Here is a 17,419-nt window from a genome sequence, read left to right on the forward strand (position 1 = left end):
TAGCAATAGTTTGCTATGTGGTACAATTAAATCAAATTTGATTATAACATTTAATTTGAATTAATAGTTTGCTATTATATACAATTTTCCCAACGTTTCCTTCAATTAAAATACTTCTACAAAAATGAGTGTCAACATATTTTAGAATATTAACACTGATGTGTTATTCCATTTGATTGGTGATATTGATCTTAGCTAAAACGTGTGAGTTGATTCCATTTCTATCTCTATATATATATCTGATTATTATAGGCAAAATTATTATAAGGCATTCAAATCTCCATAATCTTTATAATTTTTTGACTTATATAGCAAATGACGTCAAAATCTTTTCACTATCAAGGCAATCACACATTCTCTAAAACAGAAAAGGTGCAGGAAATTTCATGCAGTAGTTTCTTCCAATATTACTTTGCTTCTTGCATTATTACTTATGCTCGATTCATCGAGTTTATGTTATGTTATGTTATGTTAAGTTGTGTTATTTAGTAGTGTTATTTTTGTTGATTACATGGTTATATAGTTTATCCAAAATCTCTTAATATTGTTTGGGGAAATGATAAACGTTATTGGAAGTTACCCAAATACGAGTAAGAATACACCTTTTATATTTTATTTTTGCCAACTATATATTATATGTTACATACTTATAAGTTATAACGGAACTTTGAGATATATTTTGATTTCATAAAGAAGTTGAACATAAGATTTTCTAGAAGGACTACATTTTTCATAATGGAAAGACAATATATAGGAGTATATAAATCATGTTGAGATCAATTTAATTATACTGATCTATTGTTGTACATACAAATAGTGCAATTAATATAGGCATGCAGTAATATAGCTGAAAGAGACTTTCAAAACAAATTATGGGTGCATGCACCAAATCTAAGTTATAGAAATTAAATACTACCTTATAATTAGATTATAAAACTACATGTCATAATTTGAAATTTCAGCATGCTAACATTTTATTAAATATATTTGAATTACAGAAAAGATGGTGCAGAACTTATACAAGTAAATTGGTTGGAGGTAATTGGTTGTATCGACAATATTAATATAGCAAAGAAAACATCATACATCGTTGGATTTACAATGTCATTGATGACTGACGCATTCGGATGGAGTGATTCACCAGTTTATCTTATGGCTAAATGGGGAGATAATACTCAACGGAGAAAGGTGAATTTGACAACTGAGATTCATGGCAAAAATATGATATCAAAAGGTATTACGATAACAAAAGGGAAGGGGAACACAACTGATAAGATTTATTTTGGATTGTATGAAGTTTGGAACAAAAAGTGGAAAGGAGGTCTCAAAATTCATTATGTAAACTTGACAGAGATGTAGAAGTTTATTTAGCCAAGTAAAAGAACAATACTTGTAAGATAGAAATACGTTAATTTATTTTTTTTTCATTTGGTAAATCAAAATTTAAAACAGGGAAATCTCAATTCTTATTTTTGGAGTGTTTTCTTAAATATATTTGTGTTTGTAACTTTGTATTTAATTTATATTGTGCACATCATGAATGAAACTATTAATTGGCAATTGGATTAATTATTTTAACAATCCTCCATGCTCCGAAATAGCGAAGCTTCGAACCCCCCAGTTCCTCCGGACACCATTCTCAAAATCCAGTAACACTCAAGCTCCATCAGTTGAATACCAAGAACAGGATATGTTAATGAGGAAGGAATTTCTCTGTCAATGGAAGAAAAGCAGAGGAAGGAAGTCAGAATCCTCCCAGCACAAAGCCAAAGCAACAAGTGTCCAAAAGCTGATGAGGAACCGTGGCAGATAGTCTCGTTTGATAGAAATCAGAGGCGAAATAAAAGACAAAGCTCAAATTAGAAAATCTAAGAGGCGGAAACAGGTATACACGTTAAATTATTCCACGCCGAAACAGGTAAGTATCTTGACTCAAATACTTTTCAATACAAAAAAACTTCTAAATCTACAGGGGACTCTCACCAATGGATCAATCATCCGCAAAGGAACCCCCCTAGATCAATCAAAGCCTAATCCTGCTGATCGCCGTAAACTGTCAAAGCAAATTAATGACGACGTCACGTCAGATGACGTCGTAAATGCCAGTGAACAGCAAAACAGTAAGAAAAAAAAAAGGAAAAGAAATTGAATATGCAGAGTCGGCTGATAGGGAGACACCCAGTCAGATGGCCGGTAATCTAGGACCCCTACTTTGGAAAATCCTAAAAAGAAAACACTTTTTTCCAAAAGAGTAAAACTAAATGGCACGACATTTTTTTGGCAGGATCTGACACGACAGGTGTAAATGACCAAAATACCCTTTGGCTCCAAAACCGCCTAAACTTCCCTCAAAAAAAGAAAATCGCCTTTGACTTTTCTTTCTTACTTTACTCATTTTATCTCCTTCACTTCACTCATTAGTTGTAATTTTATTTTGTTGATCCATTTGTTGTTCGAGATTTTATTTTGTTGTTGGATTTATATAATTTTAATAAAATGGATCCAAATAGTCAATTAACCCAAGTATTGAATAATGTTTTGGGGTTAGTTAAGGATGACAGTTTGTTGTCCCAAAATGATGAACATCATCAAGATTCTGATGGTGCATACGATGGGCCTGAATCATATTTGCACAGTGATGGTGAAGGTCTTCTTAACTTGCTTTATGAAGAAATGAATCAACCGGAGCAAGAGGAATCAATAAGTGTTAGTGACGGAGAGGACACGAAGATACCATCAATGATGATAATTTATCAGACCAACAATATATAGAAGGCCCTGTTGTAGGTATGGTCTTTGGTAGTGTTGAATCTCTTTTTGCATTTTATAAAGAACATAGTCGTTTAAATGATTTTGGAGTTATTAAAAAGAATTCAAAAAAGAAAGGTTGTGAATACGCTAGGTATGTCTCATTTGCTTGTGATAAGAGTAGAAAATCAACTGCTAAGAATTCAAGTAAAAGGGTTGATTGCAAATGTAGAATTAATTGTGTTGTGTTGGCTGATAGTTCATGTCGGGTTACAACAGTTACGTCCGAGCACAACCATGAGTTGGAACCATCTTTGTCACTTTTTTTAGTTGCCACAGAAAGACAAGTAAGGCATTAAAGAGATTGAAGCGCATGACATTGCAGAAATTAGACCTGCCAAAAACATTAGACTTTTGGAAGTCCAAGTCGGTGGTCCTGATAGAATGAGATGCACCCCGAAAGATTGTCGAAACTACATTCTTCAACAACGGAGGATGAGGACATTGGCTTGCGATGCTGCGGTGATACAAAATTTCTTTGCTTCAATGTAGATGAAGGACGATGAATTTTTTTATGTAATTGATACGGATAATGCTGCAAGACTTCACAACGTAGTATGGGTTCACACACATTGCAAGTATGTTATCGAGAGTTTAGTGATGTTGTTTGTTTCAATACAACCTACTTGGTGAATCACTGGCGCATGCCTTTTGCATCGTTTGTTGGTGTGAATCAACACAAACACTCTATTCTTTTGGGTTGTGCTTTGCTCACAGGTGAGGATATTGAGACATACAAATTTGTGTTCTCGACTTGGATGGCAGCAATGGGCAATATACCTCCAACGACTATCCTCACTGATCAATGTGAAAGTATCAAGGCATCAATTACAGAGGTATTTCTAGACACAATCCATAGGTACTGTATTTGGCACATCATGACAAAGTTGCCTGCAAAGCTTAAGGGTGTGTTCGACTTTAAGATTGCCAAGGCCAAATTTAAATCAATAATCTATAACAGCATCACTATCTACGAATTTGAGGGAAAATGGGCTTCCTTCATTCAAAAATATGAGCTTTAGGATAGACTATGGTTTCATAATCTATATTTGGAAAAGGAAAAATGGGTCCCCGTCTTCTTGAAGCACTATTTTTGGGCTGGCATGATGTCCACCCAAAGAAGTGAGTCAATGCATGCATTTTTTTATGGCTATATCTCCGGACAAAGCTCTCTAAAGTAGTTTGTTGAGCAATATGAGTTAGCCTTGCGATTCAAATATGAGAAGGAACTTCAAGCAGAAGCTGACTCACGAAAAACACATGTGGCGCCTAGTAGTGGTTTTGATTGGGATATGCAAATTCAAACCCATTATACTCAAACTAGTTACGATGCCTTTGCAGCCAAGCATTTGAAGCGATTGTACCACTGTGAAATTGAAAAACACCCTGACTTCAATGTCGTAAAGAGAGTTGAGAAGTACAGTGTAACAGATTATTCCATATTTAGTTATTTTCATGGAAATCAATTTGTTTACACTGTGGAATATCACCCAGACAACCAATAGCTGGATTGCAATTGCAAGAACTTCCAAAGTGAAGGTGTTGTCTGCTGCCACATTTTAAAGACTATGTCTCATCGTAGAATTAAAACTCTTCACGACATATATATACTATGCCGGTGGAGAAGAGATGTAATTCGTCCACACATAGACAAATTCTTTCAAGGAGGCTATCCATCAATGATAGACGAGTACAAAAAGTACAATTCCTTGAAGAAATGGTTTGATAGGAATTGTCATGTTGTGTTGGACAACAATTCTAAATATGTGGATTTCAAAAATGTTTTGAAAGGTAGTTTCAATGCATATTATGATTCGAATGACAACATGGCAGTCCCTAGCGTTGGTGATCCAGAGTCGGACGATGATGTAACATTCATTAGGAATCCGAGGGAAGTCTGATCACGTGGAAGGCCTCTAATTAATAGATGTAGGACTGCTCGCGACAATATCTATAAGAGAGGTGGTGGAAGGTGGACGAGAACATATTATGATGCATTTCAAGAGGGTGAGACTAGTCAAGGTCGGAGGGGTGGTGGGAGACGGGGTGGAGGTAGAAGGGCTGGTAGAGGTGGTCGATGTGGTGGTATAATTGATTAGAATATTCATGTAATTTGTAATCGTACATCTTATATATAGATTTTTTAAAGTGGGTTTTCATCATTAATGGTTAATTATACAGGGATAACAATATTTGAAATTTATATTCTTAAGATCAAAGTGACAAAGTAATACGCATAATCCTCCATATCCGTAGAGAAAACCATTTAAACTCTACTCAACCTGCATCCCAAGCACATCTATCATTGGGCTGTCTAATTTTTGGGCCTTTTTGTGGTTTAGTCCCAGGCCCAACAACTTGGCTAGCCTATGAGCTATCCGCATTCACAACAAGTTACTCAATTATGTGAAGGGTTCTGTTATGTGAAATTACGTTGAGGTAAAAATTGTTCGAAAAAAAAATATGAACTCTTTGATAGTGGTAACACTCAATATTTTCGGAAGTGTTGCAAAACTTTTTCCTCATGATCCATACTTAGGGATAACAAACACTCAAGTGTTATTTTAAACATCCATTTTTTATATTTTTCATGAAAACATTATTTTTGTTGCCTTTATAAATGTAATTTGGCAAACATCATCACTTTGCATCGTAACATCTTAGAGCATGAAAATCATCATTCAATTAATGAAATGAAGAGGATACGTTCTTCTTTTGAATCATTTGATAAGGGTTGCTTGATGAAATTGTAGAAAGGGTAGCTTCAGCCTCATGCAAAGATATAATAAATCTAAGACTGAGGTATGTAAATTTTTAATTTAAATCAATTGTTTACATTCATGTTTAATAACCTATAGATTTTTTCCAGTTGCAAGTTTTTTTAATGAAATAGGATGTGAACGGTGGGTTTACAAGAAACTCTTGCTAGACGATGTTTTGCTTAAGATATTGATGCGCCGAACATAAAAAACGTTCAAAACATACTATTATTTCATGAACGTGTGCATCGATGTGGAAATACAGAAGCCATGTATTGAAAAGGTGTGGTAATAACATATATTAAATTACTTTCAGATGTATTCGCTTCCTTAAATTCGTTCTAAACTAACGGGTATGTGTTGTATTTTAGAAGTTGTTTTTCAGCTATGAAGATTCAGATGATGCAATACCATTACTGGAGAAAGCATCAAAAGGAGGTCACATCGCTGCATCATACGATTTTGCCATATTCTTAATCTTCTTAGGTGGTGAATATAGGCGAGATGAGATAAACACTATTGGGAAGATGAAACTAACACAACAACAAAGAAGACTAACAATGCATTGTCGAAATCGTCTTCGACATTATTAAGCGTAACGTGGGTTTTGAATCGTTTATTTATTTAAAACCTAGTCCTTGTTGCACAATTAAGCATCCATTTACTTATCACAAAATGGTCTTGAATAGTGATCAAGGTGAGGTAGGTGACCATTGTTACAGTTCTAGTACTAATGAAGAAATTACATGGTTTTATGTTGGCTAACATTACTTAGGAATTTTTATGTCTTTTTTTCTGTGTGTTTGTGGCTAAGTTTTTTAATGGTTTTTAGGTTTGTCATTGTTTACTTTCATAAGGATCTATGTTCAATTTTATTAGTAAATTTAACAATACCCTAACCTAGAAGGTGAAAATAGTTTTTCTCATTAAAACAAAACAAAAAACATTTACATACTCCACCCATGCATCATGCATTAGGCAATGGGTGAAAATAAAATACAAACAAAATAAAAAAAAACGAAATTAGAAACCAACTGAAAAGGACCTCATCCAACATCCTTATGTTCTACCAAATAACCTACAACTGCAGATTTCTTTGGCAACCCCTCTTCTCCTGGGACCAACCATCAGCCGAATTTCCCTCTCCAACTCCGGGAGTTAATTCATGAACTCCATCGAGGCTAACAGTGAAACCGTTGGGTGATTACCACCTTCTCGTATATCTCGAAGGTTTTGGTGAGGGTGGATCATCCATTAATAACACCATTTCTAACCATCTATTTCCTTTCCATCCGATTAGCCGCTTCATCAACTCCGCCACTTCGTCCTCCATCTTCTCATACGAGTCGTGTTTAAGGTAATATAATTTTTTCACAATCTCCGAAGAGGTTGGGAATGAAATTGCCCTTCGTTTGTTATCAGGAGTTTGGCAGTTTTCCATATTTTATCATAGTTAGTGTAAAATGATTATTTGAAATGTTTTGAGTGTGAGGAATACAATTAGCAGGAGTCTTTATTTATAGTCAAAATTTTGGAGCTAAATGTGACCGGTTTGGGTCCAAAAGAAACTTGGGAGCAAATGGTAAAATTAGTATAATAATGTGGTGTTCTCTAAGTTTGTAAATATTATCCAAGTAAATTTGCAAATTAGTGTGATCATAACTTTAATTATTTCACTCTTATTTTTTAAGTCAAAACAATTAATTAATCAATTTTATTCGAAGGTAAGAAAATAAAATTTAATTAATTAATTTACTCACTAATATTTTAATATTATTTTTACAAATTTCACTAGATAATTCTTCTCCAAAAATTGTTACTCGAAAAATAAAATAGAAGGAACCAAAATGAGTGAATGAGATTATTGTTGTTGTTCATCTAATTAAAACTACTTGAGTATACCTACCACTTGTTGAAAAGATTTGATTTGATGAGTTGAATTTTCTTTCAATTTTCTTTTTTAAACCAAATCCATTAATTAATCAATTTTATTAGAAGTTAAGAAAATAAAATTTAATTAATTAATTTAATCATTAATATTTTTTGTTATTAATTATTACAGACCTTTAATTATTAATTTCAGGGAAATTTTTTTTATTACTATATCAAAAAAATTTAGTTGAAAAATAAAATATAATGAATGGGAACCGACGGAATGGTATTATTAGTTGTTCAAGTCTAAGAAAACGACTTGAGTACACCTAGCATTTTGAAAAGATTTGATTTGATGAGTTGAATTTTCTTTCACTCTTCTTTTTTAAGCCAAATCCATTAATTAATCAATTTTATTAGAACTTAAGAAAATAAAATAAATTAATTAATGTAATCATTAATATTTTTTTGTCATTAATTATTTCAGACCTTTAATTATTAATTTCATGCAAAATAAATTTATTCCTATATCAAAAAAATTTAGTCGAAAAATAAAATATAACGAACGGGAACTGACGGAATGATATTATTAGTTGTTCAAGTTTAAGAGAACTACTTGAGTACACCTATCATTTTGAAAAAAATTGATTTAATGAGTTGAATTTTCTTCCGCTCTTCTTTTTTAAGCCAAATCCATTAATTAATCAATTTTATTAGAAGTTAAGAAAATAAAATTAATTAATTAATTTAATCATTAATATTTTTTTATTATTAATTATTTCAAATCTTTAATTATTAATTTCATGGGAAATAAATTTATTCCTATTCAATTTTTAATCAACAAATAAAATATAACGAACGGGAACGGACGGAATGGTATTATTAGTTGTTCAAGTCTAAGAGAACTACTTGAGTACACCTAGCATTTTGAAAAGATTTGATTTGATGAGTTGAATTTTCTTTCACTCTTCTATTTTAAGCCAAATTCATTAATTAATCAATTTTATTAGAAGGTAAGAAAATAAAATGTTACGTGTGTTAAAAAATAGTTTCTCATAATAGAAATGACAATTTTATGTTTATAATAATAATAAAAAATAAAACAGAGAGACCTAACCTAGAATCGAACTCACGACCTATTGATTAATCGTTTAAGCTTTAACCATTCGCGCTGCAATAACATTTGTTCATAATCACGAAACGAAATTTGTTTATTTTTTTCATCCCTTTTTTACAAAAAAAATTAAATATTTGAATATTACTTTTAAATTTTTCACTATATAATTGCTTTCCAAAAATTGTTACATGAAAAATAAAAGGAGAAGGAACCAAAATGAGTGAATGAGATTATTGTAGCTGTTCACTCTAATTAAAACTACTTGAGTATACCTACCACTTTGACAAGAGTAGAAGAGTTGAATTTTCTACCACTCTTTGTAGACAAATTAATCCGATTAATTAATCAATTATATTATACTGTAAGAAAATTGAAATTAATCACTTAAATAAATCAAAATTTACGTGAAAATTTAATTAATTATATTTTTTAGAACTTTTAATTACTAACTAATCGTTAATATATTGTTACTTGTGTAAAAAAATGAACTACGTATTTGGTAAGACTCACTATTTTCTGTATGAAATAAGAATTCTCACTACTAGTTGTCTTTGGGAAGTGTTTCGAAACTTTCTTTTAAAGTTATTAACTTGGGGAAGACAAACACTCAAGTGTTTGTAAGCTTTTCAACTGATGTGTTTTAAGTGACTAGCATTAATTGTTTAGATTTTGATTGATTTTACCATTTTCTTCCATTTAACATCTCTTTGTAAATTTTACTCGTAAATTTGAAATTCATTGTGATATTAATACTACGATGAAACTATATCATCTAATATTTGATAATTACATAAAGCAATATTATCATGTAATATACCCTATATTTAATAAGTATATTGATTTATTTAATTTTTGTGTGATTTTTATTTTTTTTGACATGTATTATAAAACATCATCAAGAATCATTATATAAACGTAAATAAAAGAGAAGACTAAATTAAAATACAAATTTAAAAAAATACGGTACATAAAAACTTAAAATAAAATAGTGAATATAACCTTAAACGGAATTTAAAGCTTCATAAAAAAAAATAAAGAAACTCTACATAATATTACTGGCACAAACACTGCTGTCAACACTTCCGGCACCACCACCTAGAGCGGCAGTATCCAAGGCATCAACACGACGAGCCAATACTTCAAGGCGGCGATTCAAACTCCACATTTCACGGCGAAACTATAAAATTTCAACACTAAGGTTTTTCACACTTTTACCTGTTGACACTCAATTTTGACCATCCACAATTTAATTAATTTTCAAGCTTCTTCAATTTCAAATAATTTGAAATTACATATTTTCGAAGAAAAACATACTTTCAAAATAATTTTTCAAGACATTTTGCCATTTTTCATATAGATTATATGTTTTTATATTTATAATATAATATAATATATATATATATATATATATTTATTTATTTATTTTTTCATTTTAATTGAATATTTGAGAATATCAGTTTATCAAAAAATAGTGTTTTAATTGAGTATATTTTATTTCTCTAAAAAAGAAATAAAAAAATTATTAACTAATTTATGATTTAATTGGAACGGTCGATCTTTTATTTCAAAGTAATTATTTTATCTTGTTACATTAAGAAGCTCGATTAATTACTTTTAATTTGCATCGAACCACATTCTTCGAAATCAATTTCTCGATGAAATACATTTATTTGGATCCAATTTTAAGCCTAATTTCTCAATAAACCAACCCACGCCCTTAATTATTGCCCTATTGTCCTAAATTTCTATTTCATACGCTTCTTTTTCCTATTATTTCTACTCTCCAAAACTCATGCTCTCTCCCTCACGCGTTCCTCTTTTCCTTCATAAGAAGAACGACTCGAACCCAACAATTCCAACGAGTGCTATCCGTAGTTTATCCAATTTTTGGCGAGGAACATCAATCTCATATAGTTGTCCCGTTCGTCCTTTCTTATCCAGTGAGGCATACGAATTCAAACGGTAACTCGTCCTTCTTATTTCTTGTCAATTCTTTTTCTCTCGATTTTACCCTCTCTAGTACAATTAGAGGTTTCCAGGCACTTTCTCAAAGAATTCAAATTCACAGCAGTCCCACATCGTTTTCCCTCTCAAATTCGACCCAGAAGCTACCCTATAAATATCCTTCTTTTGCTCACTGTTCAGGGGGACAAATTTTTGGAGACCAAAGAGTACCCTAAAGTTTTGGGAATTCTTGGTTCAATAGTTCAAAATTTTGTGGCTTTTGTGGTTGTTCGAGTTGAAAGAGGTGGTGGAATCGTCTCCGTCAAACCGTCGTTCGATTCGCTGCCCAGAACCAGGTAACATTTGTATTCCGTTCTCATCCTTTTAGTACTCTTAGTTTTTATATTAACTGTTTGTTCTTAATTTGATGTGAAGTGTTTTATTTAGTTTTTTAGCGATTATGTATTACTAATTTAGTTAACTAAATAAAGGTGTTTAGATTTAACTTCGATGTTTAGCACTCTTTGTTAGTTTTTGATCTTTTCTCCTGTTTTAACCTCAATGCTCAACAATGGAGGCTTGTGTTAGCTTAACATTTTATGAATTAGTTGGTGTTTAACTAGTTACATTAGGTTGTGTTGCTTAGTCTTTTACTCTCTTTCCGTTTTAAAGAATAGACTTGTTGTCGATAATTAGTGTTTAAATTTGTTTGAAATTCTCGATAGTATCCAAATTTAAATACCTTATTCAAATACGTATTTTCAATTATGTTGAATTTTTTATCTACTGCTAATATGGTCACAATTTGGGTGTGAATCTATTAAGCTCTTCCTTAAATTGTTTCTGTTAGTTCCTGGTCTCTTAAGTGCTAACTTATTTCATTCTATTTCTAGTAGATGTTGCATTGATAATTAAGATGCTTTGATTGATATTTTAATACGAAAATGTCTTTAGTTTCTGCCTTAGTTTCTTTGATCCATTGTTGTGTACCCCTTTACAATATTCCATGGCCATGTTTTTTCTTTCCATAATTTAGCATTTGTTTCCTTTAAGTTGCTGGTTGTCTCTTTTCTTTTAGATTTTTGCCTTAAATCCTTTAGGTCAGGCACGTGATTTTAATATGGGATAGTATTCTAGTGGCAATATATGATGTAAATTTATTCTTCCTTTTCAGTTGTCTTGAACTTTGTCATGAGTATTTTATTTTCTAAGTGAAGATAGCTAGATTTACGTTTGGTATTCTTGCCTCTCTTAGAGGGTTAACTTAATTCTTTCTAAAGTTGTCATATCTTGGTGTATCTATATTATTTGGCCAAATGTCCCATGTGTTAACCAAATAACTATATTTCCCTTCATCCTTCTGATCTTTTCTTTACCAATGTGAATCTGTAATTCTAAATGCAACTCTTAAGATTTCTGATAAAATATTTGTTGTCTTTCCTCACTTATTTTTTCTGATATTCTTTCTGTGACTGAAATTATAGTTATGGTTTGTCTTACTTCGAGTAGATTAAACTTGCATTATTAAATATCGTTTTTATTTAAAGTTAACAGTTGTCCCCTTCTTAATTATTTGTTAATCCTTATCTTTCTTTATTTAACATGAGCCTTCTTGTTCGAGTCCAATTGGACTCCCTCTTTTGCATCTTCCTTTCTTTGAGTCGACCTTTGCCAAAGGCACAAAGGAGAAACTAATATCTTCGAGTTAAAATTCAAATCAGTGGTAACAGCTCAATGACAGGGTTACGATAGTTCCAGAGAAGCTGAAAAGATAAATCTTTTGGGTCTAAACCTAATTAGACATGGAGTAGGGAACTAGTAGTCCAAAAGGGCTTAAAATAGCATTTTTTTCATACTTAAAGAGTTCGAAAATAGTGCCAGCAGCAGCAAGTGGACTTAAAGTTATCCAAGTTCTATTCGTATTTTGTTTCTCTTATATTGTGATTTCATGATAATTGCCTTTAACTTCTAACTTTTATTTTGTTAATTCAGATGAATCTTTGGGGAAGTTTTCTATTTTCTTACTCATTTTGCTTTAAATATTTAAAATTTTTAAACCCGTTTTAAGTTAGGCAATCTAAGCTTCAAGACTAACTTGAGAATTATCCATATTCTTTCATAGTTAGTATTTAGCTTTCAAATTCACGTCAAAGTGATTGTGTTGATTATTCGACTCAAAAACTTGACTCGGATAAATTATTAAGTTACAAATTTATTTTGACACTTTAACATTTGAATTATTTCATTATTTGAGATAATACAAATGTATAAGTATCAAAAGATTTCCTTCTTTCAAAAAATAAGATTTTTAAGTAATTTAAGTTTCCTTTTTAAAAATTAACCAAGTTTTTTGAATCCGTCGATCAACCATATGTCAGCGGATTCTCTAAGATGCCTAAACCCTTACCCGACTTTGGTTTTGTTTAAAATGTTCTCTTTCAAAACCCCCTTTATAAAATGGTTTTCTTAATTTTTCCTAAAATATTAAGTGGCGATTTTCAAATTGTTATTTTTCTTTAATTAATCAAATTTCCAAAGTAGCGAAACGGTTTCGGAACCTTAGTTTTCGAAATCGAATCGTAACAGATGACGATTTTGCTGGGGATTCATCTAGGTTCTAACCAAAAGGATTTTATTATTTGGCTAACTATTTATTTGTATTAGTTGTTATTTTTCAATTATGTGTTTAAATTTTGAATATATTATTGTCATTGCAACTCATGTCATACAATTCCGTCAAATGACAAATAAAATGCATTAGGAAAGGACGGTTACGTGGCTATCCATAGCTGTGCCTTGAGAAAAGTACACCTTGCTTTCGGAAGTAATAAATGAATAGTTGATTCGTGGTCGTCCAACGTCGTTTATTATATTCACCCCGTAGTTTGTCCAACTCGGGTAACCATGTCTCGTTTCAAAACCCACTCTTAGTCAATTAGTGTAGAGCGAAACCAAAATGTTTTTTTAGGTGTATTAACCTAAGATGACCCAATACACGAGGTGTATTAGGCCCATTAGAAGACCACCTTGTGTCGAATTGATCCTCGGTCAATACAAGACGATCATCTACCTATTTGTTAAATTTGAAGGATATGTATGTCGATTTGTGCGTGCCATTGTCCTTAGGGTTAGGTTTTTATTTTATAGGTAGTTTCTTTGTTGAAGTCAAAGGAAGATCCTCCTCAATCGGAAGAAATTCAAAAGCATCAAGAAGTTTGAGAATGAAGATTTCATATGGAAGCTTAGTTTAGTTTCATTATACCTCTGCGTGGAACTGATATTTATTTCCCTCTCCTCTATTATGTATCCCCATTTATTTTATTCATAAGGCTTGTACAAATATTTTGGGGCAATGGAACGTTTTACAAACGATATACACATCCTTCAAATGTTAGGCCTACCTTTGGCTCAAAAGGTCACATGTATGTTAGGAGGCGTTATATTTTGTTTGTGTGTTAAATGTTACTAATTTTGGTTCATTTGTGCTTGCTTGACTTATGTGTTCTATACATAAGTTTTGCTTCAAACATGATTGATCCATTATTCTATTCCGAAGTCTCAAAACCTTGTTTGGCATATAAGGTCAGTTTTTGATCCCTCTCGAATTACTCTTTGAGTCCATTATCAAAATCTGTTTCGAGTTCGTTAAATCCTCAAAAATATTGTTGGGTCATCACTTAAATTCATGTTTACCTCATCGTTCTTGAAAATTCTTTTCCACACCTACCTAGTCGGCATTACTAAATATTCCGTCAATTTCATGTTAATTTTAAGACGTCTTTATTCTCAAAAGGGCTTTTTAATTGAACCTTACAAAAAGTCAACATTTGAATCTTTACTCAAATTATATAGTTTGCTTTGTTCAAATTCATTTCTTTCGTTAAAATTTTAGTTCACAGAATGATCAAAGTTTTCCCATTTGCTCACCCTTTTAGAGTATTTTGTTCTTCGAATTTTGGACTAATTTGTTTTAAGCAAAACAAATGTTATTTGTTTTATATGTTACTTTGGTTGATTATTATGATTAATGGACTAACTCTCTTATTTTTTGAGTTGTTTTTTGAAGATGAGACTGATTTGTGTTGGTAATCAAACTTGCTCACTACACAAAAGTTCTCGTTAGCAGAACATCCATATTTTACACGGTCTAAGGTGAAGGAAATTTCTACAAACTCTTCATTTCTTACTTGGACTACTAAGAGGACTCATTCAAAAATGGATTCCATTATCAACACAATTACTTCATCCGAAATGATCCTCACTTCATCTGTCGCGGCCAATCCTAGTGCCTCGGTAGCAACGGAATCACCCATGAAAGTCATTGCTCGTTTAGAGCGATAAATTGGTGAACTAAATCTCCTGATAACTCAATACCAAGCTGCTTTTCAGAACCTACCACATGATGCTCGCCAAAATGGTCCCATGCCACCTTCGTTTTCGACTTCAAGTGAGCTCAATCAAGAAGATCATTTTACCACCTTTCAACAAACTCAAAGTGCCTCACTCACTCATTCAACTCAGGATACTCCTCTTGTGTACACATTTGCTCCTCCAAAAGCTCCAACGGTAACACATCATGCTCCGCTAGTGTACACTTATGTCATTGCTCCATCTGTTACCAAGGTTCAGGAGTTTTACCACCAAGATGTTAATCACTATGTTGAAATTAAAAATGATGCAAAGTCAATTGATGTTGAAATGATGAATAGAAAGATGAAAAGCTTAGAGGATGTTATGAGAGGTCTTCGTGGATTCGATAGTAGCCAGAGTGTGAGATATGAAAAGTTATGCACATTCCCTGAAGTTGAGCTTCCACCCGGTTACAAGATTTCGAGGTTTGAAAAATTCAGTAGATCAGGAAATCCTTTCTTCCATTTGAAAATTTATTGTGAAAAGTTGATTGACGTTGGAAACAACGAAGGGATAATAATCAAGTTATTCAATCAAAGTCTGGAAAAGTCTTGGAGTGGTACTCAAAGCAAGATGTGACTAAATGACGTACTTGGGATGACATAGCGAACACTTTTGTGGATCACTACAAGTTTCATGTTGAGATTGCTCTTGATAGAATCTTTATTACCAAGCTAAAACCAAAGGCGATTGAATGCTTTAGAGAATATGTCATTCGTTAGAGGGAAGAAGCTGCTAGGGTGCACCCACCTATGGAGGAATCAGAAATGATCACCTACTTCATTCAATATCAAGACTCAGAATACTATGAGTGAATGGTGACAATGGGTGGAAAGACATTTGCTGAAGTTATCAAGGCTGGAGAAATGATTAAAGACGGTCTCAAGATTGGCAGAATAACAAGTTGCACCTCATCTCAGTTTGCTAATAAGGTCTGTCAAACTGGTTCCTTTTGGAAAGAAAAAAAAGAAATAAGTTATGATGTTAACGACTCAAGGAGCTACCTCATATAACTGTCAACCACCTCCAAGCTATCCCGATTCACGATACTATGTTTGCAACAATCAAGCAACATTTTATTCTCCACGGCCAATGCAAAATCCTTGAAACAATGCACCTTGTCCCAATTTTGAGAAAAAGCCTCCCCGAGTCTTCACTCCATTGTGTGAGACACTAACTCAACTTTTTGGGAATTGAAAGAGGCAGGAATACTCCATCCAGTGGAAGCAAAGACTGTGAATACTTCAGTCGAGTGGTATGACCCAAATAAGCGTTGTGCTTATCATTCAGGAGTTATTGGACATGATATCGAGAAATGTATCACTCTCAAGCACAAAATTCAAGATCTGATTGACAACGAGGTGGTAAAACTTGCACATGCTCCACCGAATGTGAACACCAATCCACTACCCAAGCACAAGGAGTAGTAATTGGCGTAACCAGTTGTGAAGAAGAAGCAAGTTTTTCTGAAAGTCGCACTTTTGGCATCTTTGAGTCTTGCATTTGGAGTTTGTTGCTTTATTTTCCTATAATCGTACTTTTATCATTGTGTTTTCTTTGTAATCGTTTGTTTGGATTTGATTTCCTCTCTAAGCGTCTTTCATATGTAAATGAACTACGTCTTACCTGAATTCTCAAGAATGAGCTACGTAGGCAGCCTATGTCGGCATTGGTCACCCCTTTATCCCCTTTTAATGTTTCCTTGTACTTGAACTATGTTTGACCTGATTTTCCTAGTGGAATACGTTAGGTGGCCTTCACTGGCTTCGATCACGTTGTCAAAAATATATCGATTCCTCTTTATGTTGGAACTACGTTTGACCTGATTCCTGCTCAACTGGATACGTAGGCGCCACATCGACTCTGTCATGTTCCCCGTAAGATTTCTATTTTTCTTTATAATGGAAAATGGGGCAGCATTTTGAGAGGATCTCAAAATTCGTTTGAAGAGAACTTTTTCCAACAAGCCAGAATCAAGGATCACTTCAGAGTTGCAACTGGGGCAGAGTTTTTGTGATTCACTCAAAAATTCAATTAAAAACTACAGAAAGTTCAAAAGTTATGTTATGTTATGTTTCAAATCGAGGTAGAATTTTTTAGGAGGGTTCCTCAAATATTCCATCAAACGACATTTCAAGATCAGACAAGCTTGTAAACCAGACGTTAAATGAGCATCTGGATGGCAAGGAAAAGCCAACATGAATCAGTCTCTTGAAACTAAGAATTTTTCTTTGGATGCAAGAACTACAAAGTTACAAGGCATCATTGGACCCACATTTGCCTCGTCATAGCTCAAATGATTTCTACTCTTAATTCATCTTCTAAAGTTTTTCCTTTCACTTTATTGTGACTTACACATTCTCAATTTTACAAATGGAATAGCTTGGCACAATGGAGAAGACCATAAGATGTCATCCAGACCAATATAAGCCGAAAAACTTTATTTGAAAACTTCTCTTTTACTTTGATAAGTTTATTTTTTACTACTTACATCTGAACTCTACAGGTG

General features: G+C 32.7%; 2 protein-coding genes and 1 pseudogene across 2 annotated transcripts in view; all 3 read left to right on the forward strand.

The window, feature by feature from the left end:
- LOC125870580 (peptidyl-prolyl cis-trans isomerase FKBP15-1-like) overlaps positions 1-17,419 on the forward strand; it is a 1,082,853-nt gene that overhangs the window by 570,071 nt on the left and 495,363 nt on the right. The window lies entirely within an intron of this gene.
- Positions 1-17,419, forward strand: part of LOC125870566 (U-box domain-containing protein 9) — an 841,044-nt gene that overhangs the window by 556,823 nt on the left and 266,802 nt on the right. The window lies entirely within an intron of this gene.
- On the forward strand, positions 316-1,359 carry LOC125870579 (protein PHLOEM PROTEIN 2-LIKE A9-like; annotated as a pseudogene).

This window comes from Solanum stenotomum, chromosome 7 (genome assembly GCF_019186545.1).
Source record: "Solanum stenotomum isolate F172 chromosome 7, ASM1918654v1, whole genome shotgun sequence".
In the NCBI taxonomy this organism is placed as follows: Eukaryota; Viridiplantae; Streptophyta; class Magnoliopsida; order Solanales; family Solanaceae; genus Solanum; species Solanum stenotomum.